Below are 15,416 nucleotides of genomic sequence, written 5' to 3'. Positions count from 1 at the left end.
ATGTGTGATTTAAACATGTGCTATATTGCTGCCAAGGACATCCTTAGGCTGCTGACCCAGGAGGAGAAGGAACATCGCATCAACGTCAGCCAACTCAAAACTTTTTGATACCACCTTGTAAATACATTGTACCATAACACTGAATCTGTGTGGGCCCTGAGCTTGTCTCCCTGCAATAAGACAGTCCCATTTAGAAACGATGGGAGACAATCACACCTGAAGGGTAGACCTTATGTTCGGTCTTAATTTTTATCTCACTGCAGACAACCCCACTTCACAGGTTGTTGGAAATGGAAGCAGCATTTTCAGTGCTTTTGTGGTGATCTCAGAATATTCTGCTTTGATTCGAATCCAGATGTTATCTCAGACATACGATTAAGGGCAGATCTATTATTCAGAGCGTGTGAATCACCTGTTTAGACTGTTTTGAATTAGACATTGGCTTAATTTTATTGGACATTGAAACAGATATAGAGAAATTTTGTTAAAGAGGTACAGATGGAAATGAACAGGAGACGATCTGATTATTTTTCAAAATAAAATACTCCGATTGTCTATATAAATTATTTCTGTCCAGCCAGGAATGATTTAGTCCAGGGCCTGGCGTTCGGTATCACTACTATAAATGATAGTAGAGTCATATAATTAAACTGATTATTTAGTAATCAACCAACAACTGTTCCCCAATTAAGGTTATAAGTGTTAACGTCATTAAAATGCCCTTGGAGGAAACAGAGTACGGGGTAATTTGGGAACGCCAATCAGCCTAATCTGCATGTCTTTGGACTGTGGGAGGAAACCAGAGAACAGCGTCCCGCAAAACTGTCTGGACAGAATTGACTGAATCTCCTGCAGTCCTTAGATCTCTGCCTGAAGTTTAATCTGCACCATCAGTGAATCTAAATGTGGAGTAAAAGTGATGTTATGAACAGTTATGTGTGGGATTTAATAATCTACTTTATAATAATCTACTAATGCGCTACTGTCTCAATGTAAACAAACACCTGCACCAATAGATATTAATTAGAAAAGATAAAGTGAATATTTTTACTGGGATTAGTTCAGATTTTCACTTTGGCTGAAATAACAGTGCTGAAGTGGTATAAGTGAATTTTAACACGCTGGAGTGGTTTTAAGACAAAACTTCATCTTTATCCTTTTATCTACTTTTTCCATTTCTCATCTGTGATTCACTCTCCGATTACCGAACAGGGAGTGTATTTGTCTGAGCACCAAAGAAGGACAACTTAGTGTAAACAAGGCGTAAGATACTCAACCTTACAGAATGGGATTTCTTTGTATTAATAACAGAAAGACACACAGACATGTCCATTAAAGCTCGTCAGATTATTTTTAGCTTTAACCTTTTAACTATTTCTATAAACTCTTCCTGTTACTGTCAACGAGGTGTACTAATGCCAGTTATTTATATGAGAGATAACTCCGTCACCACATAGGCTCACACAGTCCAGTCAAAGATCAAATCACATCAATAACCATTAAGTTAATTTGAGTTTGATGGTTTCTGAAGTTCGGCTTTCTGTCGTTGTAAAGTTTCAGTGTTCATGTTGGTTTCCTCCAACCTCTTAGAAATGTGCATTATTGGTTAAGATAAATCTGTGTCTGAATGACAGTGGAATGTGTGTGTGTGTGTGTGTGTGTGTGTATGCGCGCGTGTGTCCGTTCAGGGCAAATTTTAATCTTTACCTTAACAAAAAGATTTTTAAAACCGTATTAGATCCATATTTCTTGAAAATTAGATTTTTGTTTTTTTAACAAATAGTATTTTTTTTAAAAAATGACCTCAGGTGGGTGCAGAAGCAATGCATTGTCATTGTAGTAACAAGGTCCTACCACCAGAGGGTGCCATTGACGAAGACATTAATTGCTTAAATATCAGTTAGCATGCTCAATCATTATTATTGTTGTTAGATGTAATATAAGTCTTATAATGCAACAAAATATATAATGTTTGTTTTAAGGATGTGTGTGTGTTTGTGTGTGTGTGTGTGTGTGTGTGTAAGACAGACCATGAGGAAAAAATCTAATTAAAACATTTAAAACAGATTTAAAAAGTGTTATAAACCTGTGTGTGTGTGTGTGTGTGTGTGAGAGAGAGAGAGAGTGTGTAATTGATGTGTCTGCTGGGAGCTAGCAGGGGAAGGACTTGGCGCGAGTTGAGTAAAACGGAGGGGACACAGACAGGAGGACTGAAGCCGTGCCATCAATCAGAGGGCATTTCACCCCCCTTGCTGGCACCAGGGTGTGTGAGAGGGGCACATGGGCACGTGGGGCACGTTCACTGGTGGTAAATAACCCTCACTTGCCCCCCTACCCGCTATACAGTTGGCACAGAATCTCTTTGATTGCGTGCCATTAAGATCTCCATCAATCCGCCATCTTGGTTGTGGATGTTAATCCGCCATTTTGGCTCCGCTGTGCTTATTTTCCCAAAGTCTGTGAACCAGAGTGGAAAATACAACTCACGTAGAGGAGCGACGTCATAACCTCGCCTTAACACACACATCTGGAAAGAGAGGAACACACACACTTGGAAAGTTTATCTTACTTTATTTTACTTTTACCGTATCACGTGGTCTCATGATCCATGCCAACAAAAACGGACTTTATCCAGCACTATTCTTTTTGTCCAACACACCCGATCTAACAATCTTCATTCATAATTCTTCATCCAATAAGCTTCATCCAACAGGTTTCATTTTTCTAATATGCCTCATATGCCATGCTCCATCCAACATGCTTCATCCAACACACCTTCTCCAGCCTTCCCCATGCACCATGCTCCATCCAACATGCCTTATGGAAATCGGTTTGTCCGACTCCACTTTGCCCAACTCACATCATCCAACACACTTCATTCCAATCAATACACCTCAATTAAAACAGCCTCGTTTAACCTGCCTCATCCAAATTACTTCACTCACCTTGCTCCACTCAGTGTGGTTCATCCAAAGTGTTTACCCTGCCTCATCCAGCATCCGTCATCCAGCATCCGTCATCCAGCATCCGTCATCCAGCATCCGTCATACACCGTGCTTCATTCAAAACACCCCTCGTAACATGTTTTACACATATCGATAAGCCACACTATTTAGCTCTACTGGCATTTTGGGGGAAAAATAAGATGCTTATTAGCAGACATGTTATGTGTGACATCATTTTACAGACGATGTAGTGGTTTAGTGCAGAGCTAATGGTCGTGGTTGCGCTCGCTGGTTTGTTGACACAAAATCACTCAGTACTGATCGGCTCAAAATATAAACCGACTGGTGAAGAAGCACGGAGAAATTCTATTAGAGTGTGGAGTATAAACAATGTGTTAAAATACCGTATTTTGTCCTGGCAAGTATGTAGCCAACTGAAGTAAAAATAAAAAAGGCCGCTATTTTTTATTTTTAAAGCAGCTGTGATGTTTTGCCACTAACCTGTTCAATCTGTACACGGTTACTGCTCATATTACTTTTACATTAGCAATAAAATATTCTGTAAATTCTCTCTCTCTCTCTCTATATATATATATATATATATTAGTGCTGTTAAAATTCGCGCGTTAACGCATGCGATTAATTTGAAATATTTAACGCATTAAAAAAATTTAACTCAATTAACGCGGTTGCAGTTTTTTTAATTTCCTGTTGTGGCCGACGTGTGTTCAACAGCAAAGCCAACAGTTAATTTGGAGGATATTGATGGTTTATTGCAGGTATGTTGTTTACATGAGAAAATCTGTGTTACAAGGTAAACAAAAATTCCAATAAACAATCATATTTGAATTTAAATAGTTTCATTGTCTTGAGTTTACATTAATTATTTACATTTACATATCCAAAAAGTTTCAGTCTTTTTATTGTGATTAATCGCGATTAATTGCAAAAAAATTGTGCGATTAATTAGTTAATTTTTTTTATCGATTGACAGCACTAATATTTATGCTATTAGGTAAAATTTGATGACTTAAACTAATGCTAGTCGAGCCTGGGATTAGCAAAGAAAATTCTAACTTTGTTGAATATAGCTAGCAAACTTTCAAAATAAAAATAGCACAATGTGTAGCGTGTGTGTGTGTAACGGCTAGCGTACGGTTTTTGGCTAGCGGAGAGAAGAAAATGTCTTTGTGGTTTGTACGGAGTACTTTAAAGGCCAAATAAAATTGTTACACTAAAATGTAATTATGTTAGATAACAGGTTAGTGCAAAAATAATTATTTACAGCAAAACACAACAACTACTAATAATGGTGTTTAATTAGACGAGGATTTTCCTTTGTGATTTTCACAAGAATTTTCTTAAAGTGTTCCCTGATTTCGTCTCGGTTCCGAAACCTGATCCAAAACACTGGTATCAATAAAATCCCACTAATTGACATTAACCAATCAATTGGGTAATAATTAACCAGTTTTATTTGCCTGCTTCGTTCAGCTCTTCAGTGTGGAAGTTGGAGCGCACGTTTCTGTCCCTACAATAGGGACATCAGAACGCCCTTCACTCATCATCATCATCATCATCATGTTCTTCTCTGTGAGTGATTCCTCATTAAGTCCTAAAACTTGCCCTGTGCAGGATAATAAGATTTTTTTCGTTGAACAAATATTGATTAATAGTTTCTTTTTGCATTTTGTAACAGAAAAGATTTTTTATTTGTATTTGCTTTGTCTAGAACGTGAGAATGAGATTCCTCCTGGCCAGGGCACTCTTGAGAATGTGATTTATGTGAATCTCTATGAGGTCTTTCTCGGGTAAATTTCAGATAAATACTAATCCATAGCTCTGTTTCTGCCTTCTTACACACCTTCTATGTTCCTCTGTATAAATACTGCAAATCTATTAAATGCCATAAAAATAAATACTGTTTCACTGGTGAAATTTCACTTCTGTTTCTCTCTTGATCATACAGACTGAGACTTGTGCTGAAGTGTCTGGTGAATGAAGGTGCCTTCACTCCAAGCCATTTCCACATGTTTGGGTCATTAAAGGAGTTCCTGAGAGGCCGGCGTTTCAGATGTGAAGCAGGCGTACTAAAAAAACTGTCTACCTTTATAGTATCCAAGCCAAAGCGAAATGCTGGGAAGTGTGTTCTGTCATTCTGCACAACTAAAAGTCCCCCTTTTTAACGCGAACACCCGTTATATATGAGTTAAATTGTGGGACACAATCGATCAAAGGCTACTAATGAGGTCATTATTATTGTTATTGTATTTTTTTCTGGATATGTTTTAAACAGGAAAATATGAATATAAACCATGTAATCAGAAATCAGTAATTAGGTGATAGTTTGTTTACACTGTCCCCTGGAGGTATTAGAGCGTACATAAACAAAAAATACTGAGCATCAAAAAAACCCATCAAAACCAATATTTTTTTCCTTCTTTTTTCCTTTTTTAATACTGTGAAACTTTACTCAGTGCCAAAACAGTTTTGCCACGGTTTGGTTGCCACGCCATGCTTGATTGCTCCAGGATAATCAAAAGCGCTTAACGACCCTAATGACCCAAACCCTAAAGGTGTACTGATTAAAACGTGAACAAATGCTTTAAGTGTGAAAGAACACACACACACACACACACACACACACACACAAATCCACAATATCTTCAAGGGGGAGTTTGGAGGCTGGTGTGAGCCAGCGTGAGGTCGCTCGGAGTCTCGGGTTCTCACGGCCAGCAATTTCAAACCGTGCTAGACGGGATGATGCAACCAGCACTGAGCATCATCTCCTGTCCGAGGTCCAGATCACATGTGACATCTTCTGTCCAAGACGGGGACGGGTTTGTGACCGTTTTAGAGCATGCGCAGAAGGTGCACAGCTTGTTCAGTGTACAGGGAGGACACACACACACACACACATACACACACAAAATGCTGAGACCTGCAATATTACGTAACTGAGCTGTGTAAATAGAGAAAGGTGATGTTAATAAAGCAACATGATTTAACTGGGGTGTGTTCGATCTTTCTCAGACTGGACTGAGCTGACAGTTTCACTAACTTCTCTAACGGGGCTGAGGCTTGGGAAATGTGTGTGTGTGTGTGTGTGTGTACGCCATTTTAGACAGGGCCCTGCAGGACTCTTTTGCGCTGAAGCTCATTTGCGCGACGCCACTTAATTGGCTACAACAATTAATTAATGTGTTGGAAAGTTGGCAGGAAAAGTTCATTTTAAAAGCGTTTTAATAAGCAATTAGGGGAAAAACAACCGAGGAAGGGGGGTGTAGGGGTGCGGGGTGTGGTGGAGGGATGTCTCACACAATAATAATAAAAAAATGCATTAATATGTGCAACTCCACACACACTATTGATATGGTAATTTATAAATTATTATTTTTTTGTTTAAAAGTGAGTATTGTGTAAACACAATAAAATTGGTTTGTTTTGGCAAACTGTTAATATTCATTTCAGTTTTTTTTTCCAGAATTGAAATTGAAACAACACGTAGATCAATAGTCACATGGTTACTGCTTTAAAATAATTATTGTATTTTAGCCTTTTTAAATGTAACATTCATAAAATACCACAAAAACAACAAATTTTAAGAATCTCTATTGAATTTTTTTTTTTAAATAATGAATAAAATAATAATGCTTGGGAGGAAACCAGTGTGTTTATATATGACATTTATGTGATTACACACACACAAAATGTCACCTTTTAAAAAATATATTTTATTAGAATATATAATTATGGAGAATTATGCTAATTATTAGATTTTCTGGACAAAGATTGAAAATAATGAAATAATACAAAATTTTATTAGGTCCTTTTTTTTATGTTAAATGTTTAAATGGTTTCACTCACACACACACACACACACACACACACATTCTCTCCATCTGAAACTTCTTTTCCTCTCCATTTCTGCCTGACTTGCTTGTCTTCTCTCTCCCTCTCCCTCACACACACACACACACATACACACATACACACACATACACACACGCACTGCGTATGAAATATCGCATGACTAATGAGGGAAGCAGGTTGGGATCCTGGGGAAGATGTCCTTGGAAGACGAATGCATTTTCAGCAGAATAATTAACTTAATTAACAAATTCGCATGCATATTCATCAGCCCATTAATGTGTGTTCTGTGTGGGGGGGCCCGCCTCATTAACATATACACCACACACACACTCGCTAACGGATTACTGAGACAGAGAGCGAGAGAGAGAGAGGTAGAGTGAGAGTAAAGGAGAGTAAGACTGGCAGAGATCTGGGAAAAAAGATTTATTGAGAAAAGACGACAAAAACGAAATAAAGGAAAACGGAACAAGAGTCAAGGATAGAAGACAGGCGGGGAATAAAAGGGTTGAATTGAGAGAAACAGACAAAGAGAAATGACAATAGGAAGAGATAAAGAAAACAGGGCAGGAGGAGGCCCTCGAAAGTAGTTTTTTTGTTTGCACTTTTTCTGCGAAGACGAACGACTTGTGTTAGATGGCTGTGGAAGAGAAAGCGATATTTCTGAAATGCTTCTTTAATCCACTTTGCTGTCACAGTCGAGCAGAACAACAACAACAAGAACGACAAAAATGCTGCTGAAGTCTTGTCACGCGTACTATAGACTTATCTGTTCATGAGAACATTCAGGAAGTGACGCTGAAGCCGGAAGACGACTGACAATCCGAAGACACGGTCCAAGCGTCTTCCCAAATTCCCTGTAGTGTGTGACTGTAATTGAGTGTGCTTGGTCCAGTGATGGGTTGGCACCCTGTGCAGGTTGTGTCCTGTCTTATGGCTTGATTTTCCTGAGCCAGGCTTTAGCTTCTCATGACCCTACAAAGGTCTAAATAAGTGGTATAGAGGACGGATGGATGTCCAGGAGCTTGGCTGAGTCAGTTCCTTCAAGGTTGTGCCAGCAGGATTATTTTGTGAATACTGCCATCTCTCTATGTCAACAAGAGTCAGAATTCCTTCAGAGATGATATAAGAGCATGTGTCAGAGGAGAGTCATTGAAAGGACACTGATTAAATCTGATCCGGTTATTAGAATGTGGTTTGAAGTCGCCTGGTTGCCAATCCGTGCATGCATAAAACAGGTCACTGACATCTGCTCGTCACTGGTTATATTGAAGGAGACATGTCTCTGTTCTCTGTCTACTGATATGTTACTCCTGTCCTGACAGACTATACCAGCCCATGAAGACTCGAGGTTCAGACTATGATGTTACTATTTTATTGACGTACCAGTTTGTCCTCCTGGCCATTTGATCACAAGCCAAGGGTACTCTTTTGGTGTTGTTGATTGATTACTGCCTCGTGATCTCCTTGATTACTGCAGGTAGGTTGCCAGAACCCTGGTGAAGCTCAAAACTGCAAATTTGACATAAAATGACTGCTTAACAGAACAGGGTGAAGCGGTATTATCTTCACTGTGGTCCTGGACCAATCACTACAGCACTGATCAGCCATAACATTAACACTTTAAACCCCAGGTCAATGTGTTTAATCCCGGGTGATGCTGTAGCCCCCCTCGCAGCCAGGAGCCTAGAGGGAACCGATTGGCTGAGCTCTCTTAAAATGTCTAGGCTCAGTTGGGAGGCTCTAGCCTCTAGTTTTAAAGGATCAATAATGGGTCAAGCCATTCAAGGGGCTCACGCGATCGGAAGGAGCTCTCCTCCATCCTGTGTGTGTTATGCCACTCCCCCAACAGTGCGTGACTGACCAGTTCAAAAGGGAACAAGTGATAATCTTCATCCTCCCACAGTCTTGATGGAAAATGCCCTTAATTATGGGTGGTAATTGGCTACAACTAAATTAGGGAGAAAATCAGGGGAAATCCCAGCCACCAGCCCAGACCCCAAACTACAAAGCAATCTACGATGAGCTTCACAAGGTCTGAGCGCCAAAGCCATTATCGATCTATGTCTGAAGGTGACTCAAAGCATGCTGGTATTGTTTAGAAGTTGGCAAAATGGGTAGTGTTCAAGTTATTGGGCTATGGATCAGAAGGTCATGGGTTTGAACGCCAGTGCCACCAGGCTACCACTGTTAACCAAGGCCCTTAACCCTCGGATGTAAAATGACATAAATTGCTGTGGATGAAGATGTCTGTCAAAAGCCATAAATGCAGAATAACTCACATAGGGAGGATCGTATGTATACCATGTGAGGACTGACATGGGTTTTATGCCCATGGGAAGATTGGGCATGTGTGAGACAGTGAGCAACTTGTGGTAATAGCAGGGGCAAGGCTTTTGCTCATGAATGCATAACTATACACAACTTTCTCGGATGGCTTGGATATAAAAGGAAAGAAAAAAAGTGGAAAAAAATGAAAAATCTTACATTTAGTGAAACGTGTTTATTATTGAAAATCTAAATAAAGGAAATAAATGATTACTATGTCTATTTCTAGACACATTTGACAAGTTTTTAAGCATCAAATTGTAAGTTTCTTTTTAGGTAATAATGTAAACTAACAAAATAAATAATAAAGAAAGGAAATCTTAAATTTGTCTTGAAATGGCCTTAATAATCTTATATTTGGTTTGTTGTAAACTTATATCGTGATTATGTAGAGCATTTGACCAGATTTAAGATATTTTCACTTGATAAGATTTCCCTTCCTACGGTGTTGTAACTTTAAGTCTCTTAGATCATGGATCAGCCTTTTTACGAGTGAGGGGTGTCTTAGGTGTCCTGGAATCCGGTGTCCTAAGGTGTCGTCTAGTACTGCATAGTAGTGATGTGCGGGTCGGGTCCCGTTTTATAAACTTATTTGGCCCACCCCAGCCCGCCCCACACCACTGTATCTGTTTTTACAATCCGCCCCGCCCCGCACCCGCGACCAGGCATAGTAATTCAAATGAAAACAGGCTTTATTTTAGCATAAAAGTGCTTGAAAATGCCGTGTAAACTGGCAACAACATATGATTATGAATATGAACGATAAATCAGGTCATATTAATAACAAGATAATGATACACATTTTAAACACTTACAAAGCAGCGTTTGTAATCTAGGCTAAACAATTTTTTTTTTTTTATTTGTATAGGGCAGGCCTACAGTTTACAGCCTACGCTAAATAAAAACAGACGTTTTTTTTTTTCAGTTATCACACCGAAATGTTCATTTAGCATTTTTACGTGCGCTGTGCAAAAAATGAATTTTAAAACATTAGATTTAGCAGCCTGACCTTTTTTGCTTTTAATGATGTAAATTTTCGACCTCAATGTCTCACGCACCTCGTCTTCCATCTTCACTTTTATTTCTTTGTTTTTGTTGTGACTGGCAGCGGTAGCTGCTTGGCGCTTTCGTGACTTGTCACGTGACGTAACCTTATCAAAGAACTTAATAAAATATGAAAATAGATATTCCCAAATATTTATTATAGGCTGTAGGAAATTGCACGCAACATACATGGATTTTTTATTTAATTTTGTTTTTAATGACCCGCCTCAACCAGCCCCGTAAAAAATGTAACAATTTCTTTACCCGCCTCAACCCGACCCGCGGGTTACCCGCGGGGTCCGCGGGTTACCAGACGACCCGTGCATCACTACTGCATAGGTCCCGGTGCGTCGGCTCATGTAGTTAAGTAGAACCTTTTTCCTTTAAGATAACTGTGATCAGAATCAGAATCAGGTTTTATTCACCCACCAAGTTAACACACACAAGAAATTTGATTGCAGCTATTTGTGGCTCTCAAAGTACAGACCGACATAAAACACTGTACCTTATATATCACTCTATTAATATGATTCAGCTCAGCTTGTACCAGTCTGAATGATTACCTGTATTAAAACATTACTGCACAAAATTACCAAAAGTATGATGGCGGCAGCTCGATCACAGGGCACATAGGAATTTGTACTGAATGTAGAGGAAGAGCCAATAGTAGGAATAGATGAGGTAAGATGTTTGCATCTCTTGAGGTGGAATGAACAGGGGGAGGTGATACGTTCAACATACTGTAAGAGGGGAGGTTCCATCAAAAGGACCAGAGGTCATAGTAAGGCTGAAAGGTATCTGCGGGTTGATGATGATGAGGTGAAGGACCTGTATCTCTAAGGATCATCTGAATTGCTTTTAGAAATACCTGAATGTGGTTCAGAGCTCACAGTAGTTTGTGGTCCCTACATAAGGAGATAAACAGTTTGACCACCTCGGGCTCATTCTGAACTGGCAGCTTGCCTCTATTTTGTCTTCTGGGACTTCTCTGACTTTGGCAGCTTCCTTCTTCTGTTCTCTTCTATGTGACATTGTGCTGTAATTCCTCCAGTACTGGTGTTCTTTTCCTTAACCTCGGCTTGAACATCAGAGAAATCATATCTGGAGGGTCTATGTGAAGTCCTACAAGGAAATCAGGAACTTGCTTTGGGTCTAGAATAATGGTTTTGCATAGGAACAGGAAAGGAACTGCCTCTGATATAGTGGCTCCTGGGTAAAGTCCACTAGGTGAGCTATTCCCAGAGAAGTGCTGTTCTCTCATATAAAGAGGTCCTACAACGGTCATAAACTGGGAATAAATACAATGGTAATCTCCTTTGCCCTCCACAGTCCCTCGTTGGATAACCGAGGCTCCTAGATGGAAGAATGGATGAAATATAAAGAGGTAAACACGTACATACTATAGAGAAACACATTTTACGATCCTATAGACTTAAAGGTCAACATACTGTATCGGGTTCAGCAGTTATCAAGCTGGACTAATTCCGAAATTGTTCGTATAAGTGTTGAAACAAGAAATCTTATATTCATGAACATCCTAAAAATTGGTATGAGTATGTATGCACCTTTATTTATAAAAAGAAAAAATCTTTTTATCATGTTTTTCACATCACTTTTATATCAAGGGGCATCCTCGTATTCTAAAAAAAGTGAATCCAACACGGAAGTGCTAAAACATGTAGTTCCTTGAATGACCACTAGGCTCCAAAAAGAGAATCAATCCCGATAGATCCTCATGTAAATAATGTACATAAACATGTTTATAGCCTGGTACTCCATGGCTAGATCACCCAATCCTGACATTCGTACAGGGAGGGAATTTTTACGTAATTCATCAGTTAAAATTATATTATGTCATAAGATGAGGCATAACTAGGGGCGTGGCTGATTTGAGTGACGGCTGCAGGCATTGCAGGTGTCAAACCGCCAGCTGTCTGCTATGCATCACTTTAGCTAACCAGCTACTTGGAATCGTTGTAGCTTAACTCACCATAAGGAACGTAGGAGTTAACGCGGGACAGAATTCAATCTAATGCAAAGTCATGTTAGCAAATACATTAAAGTTAGCCACATTAGCATTTTAGCTAGCCGTTTTAGCGAACTTGTGGTGACTGAGGCTCCGTTTGCTCCTCCCATTTGCCCATTCATGGATTAGCCTGGGTTTAGGCGGAGTCGGCTGCTGCCAAGATGGTGAGAAGGTACGAGAAGGTCTTGATCCAAAAATGCGTCTGTGTAATGCAATAACAGTCTCTTAAATGTTTAGTGAAGAGGGGCGTGGCTACGGGGGACGGCCTCCTGGATTCCTGGGATGAAATTTTATTAGGACTCTGCACAAAGCGTGGGGGTGTTGGGTATGAATACAAAGATGGGAGCATGTCAGAGAGAGAGAGAGATAGTATGTGTGTGTGTGTGTGTGTGTGTGTGTGTGTGTGTAAGGCAGAGAGAGAAAGACGCTCAGTCCCACTATGATGAGATTCATTGGCATTGCTCCATTCAGGGTTTTTTGTTCTTTGCTCTCACTCTGAATACCTGCTGCTGTGGTGGCTGTCAGTATCCGACACACACACACACACACACACACACACACACACACACACACACACACAGAGTCTTTGGTTCTGATCTAAGGACATTGTCTAATGGGCAGGTGACCAGGTGTGTGTGTGTGTGTGTGTGTGTGTGAGATTGAGATATATAGAGCATTAACCAGTGTCAGGAGGAAATTAGAGGCCGGAGCGCTTGCTTAATCAGAGCACAAGCAGTGTGTTAGACGAATTACGTCCACAGCTGCTCACTGCGCTCTCTCTCTCTCTCTCTCTCTCTCTCTCTCTCATGCCGGCTCGCTCTGTCGCTCTCTCTCTCGGGTCAGATCTGGGACTCGGCCACATGTCAATAATCACCCTGGGGTCTTCCTTTCTCTCTCTCTCTCTCTCTCTCTGTTTGTGTGTGTGTCTCCATTTCCAAAAACACTCTCTCTCACTCACTCATACGCCAGACCTGGGACTCGGCCACCTGTCAAGCACCTGACCCATCTTAAATTCTCCAGTGCACACACACACACACACACACACACACACACACAGTGTGTGTGTTACATTTCTATATCCTGGTGATTATCAGTCACATGACTGATCCACGGTGACATCACTACAATAATGATAAAGTGCAGTGTGTCCTGTACAGAACTTTATTATTATTATTATTATTATTAATATTGATTTCTTTGTTTGTTTTTTGTGATTCCTCTGAGATATTAGTCACAACTCATGATCTAACGCTCCTGTCTCATCAGACAGCAGGACAACATTCAAGACGCCCGGGTAAGTTTCAGCTCAAAAATGAAAAAAAGTGACTTCTTAGCAAAAAAAATAAAAATAAAATAAAAAAATCTTTAATCTTGACATTTTTTACCTACAATTTTAAAAATAAAGTATGATATCAAACAAAATCTATAGGATCATTATTTGTAGACACACTGTATATCAGACGACATTGCTCATTAGGGACAATCTCATCATTATAATTATTTTCACACACATTGAATACTACGGTGGCCCTGAAGTGCAAAACAAATAAACAAAACTGAAAACAAATTAACAAAACTCAAAACAAAATAACTAATATCTGACTGGCGGAGAAGTGCAATACAAATTAACAAAATGGAAAACAAATTAACAAATTTAAAACCAAATAACAAAACTATTTTTTAGGGAGGTTTGTTGTTTTGTTTTTGTTGTTTTGTTTTCAGTTTTGTTAATTTGTATTGCACTTCTCCGCCAGTCCGATACAAACCGAAAAAGGTAGGTATAGTTTGTGAATGAAATACTTACCGCTGATTGGACGAGACATCTGTCACTCAAGATATACAGGAAGTAGGAACTTGTTTCTTTATCTTTGTTTCTTGTGTGTTCTGCTTCACTTTAAACTATGATGGCCGAGAAGTGCAAAACAAATTAACAAAATGGAAAACAAAATAACAAAACCAAAAACAAAATAACAAAACCAAAAACAAAACAACTAACCTCCCTAAAAAATTGTTTTGGGTTTTGTTCTTTGGTTTTGAATTTGTTAATTTGTTTTCCATTTTGTTAATTTTGTTTTAAATTTGTTATTTTGTTTTGGGTTTTGTTAATTTGTTTTGCACTTCAGGGCCACCGTATCATACCAATTTTCGTAATTTCCTTTTGTTTCTATAAAGCTGATTTGCGACAATGACCGTTGTTAAAAGCATTATATAAACAAAATTGAATTGAATATTAGAGAAATATTTTTTTTTATTTTGTTTATATTTCTAAGCAAAATTATTGGCCAACTACAAGAAAAGTATAATTTAAAAATGCAATATGTGTAAAAATAGGCTTTAATAATCTTAGATTTGGTTTATTGTAACTATATACAGTGGAACCTCGGATTACGAGTAACGTGGTTTACGAGTGTTTTGCAAGACGAGCAACAATTTTTAATAATTTTTTACTTGAAAAACGAGCATTGTCTTAGTTAACGAGCATGCGCTTCTTGTTTTAACAACGGTTTTTCTCTCTCTTGCAGCAGAATTGTAGGTAATCGTCTCTACTGCTGGGTGAATACATACACGCGCTGTGTGTGTGTGTGTGAGATGTGCGTGTGCGTGCGCACACACACACACACATTAACGGAGAGACCGTTTTTAAAACCGTTTAAAAATTAGCAAGGAACATCGCTAGTCACACTCGCGTGAGTGCATACTAACGGGATTACTACTGTAAAGTAAAACAACAACAACAACAACAAAAATTAAACAGCTCCTCACCTTTGAAAACAGTCGCGACAGAGAAGAGTTTGTGTGTTTATTTGGCAACCTGAGAGAAGGGGAGCTGTAAAGCCGAGACCTATCGTCTCTCCTGCTGGGTCTTAGTGCTTGCAGTGTTTTTGAGTGTGTGTGTGTGTGTGTGTGTGTGTGTAAGGCAGAGAGTTTGTGTGTTTGTTTGGCAACCTGAGAGAAGGGGGCCGTAAACGCGAGCGAGCCCCCCTTCAGCCCCCCTCCTCTCAGGTTGCCAAATAAACACACAAACTTCTCTCTGTCGCGATTGTTTTCAAAGGTGAGGAGCTGTTTAATTTTTTTTTTTTTGTTGTTGTTTTGCAACATCAGCAGTGATCCTGTTAGTATGCGCTCACGTGAGTGTGACTAGGAATGTTCCTTGCTAATTTTTAAATGGTTTTAAAAACGGTCTATCCGTTAATGTGTGTGTG

This window comes from Clarias gariepinus, chromosome 14 (genome assembly GCF_024256425.1).
Source record: "Clarias gariepinus isolate MV-2021 ecotype Netherlands chromosome 14, CGAR_prim_01v2, whole genome shotgun sequence".
NCBI classification, from domain to species: domain Eukaryota; kingdom Metazoa; phylum Chordata; class Actinopteri; order Siluriformes; family Clariidae; genus Clarias; species Clarias gariepinus.
The sequence above is the reverse complement of the archived record's forward strand: the minus strand, read 5'-3'. Positions refer to the sequence as shown.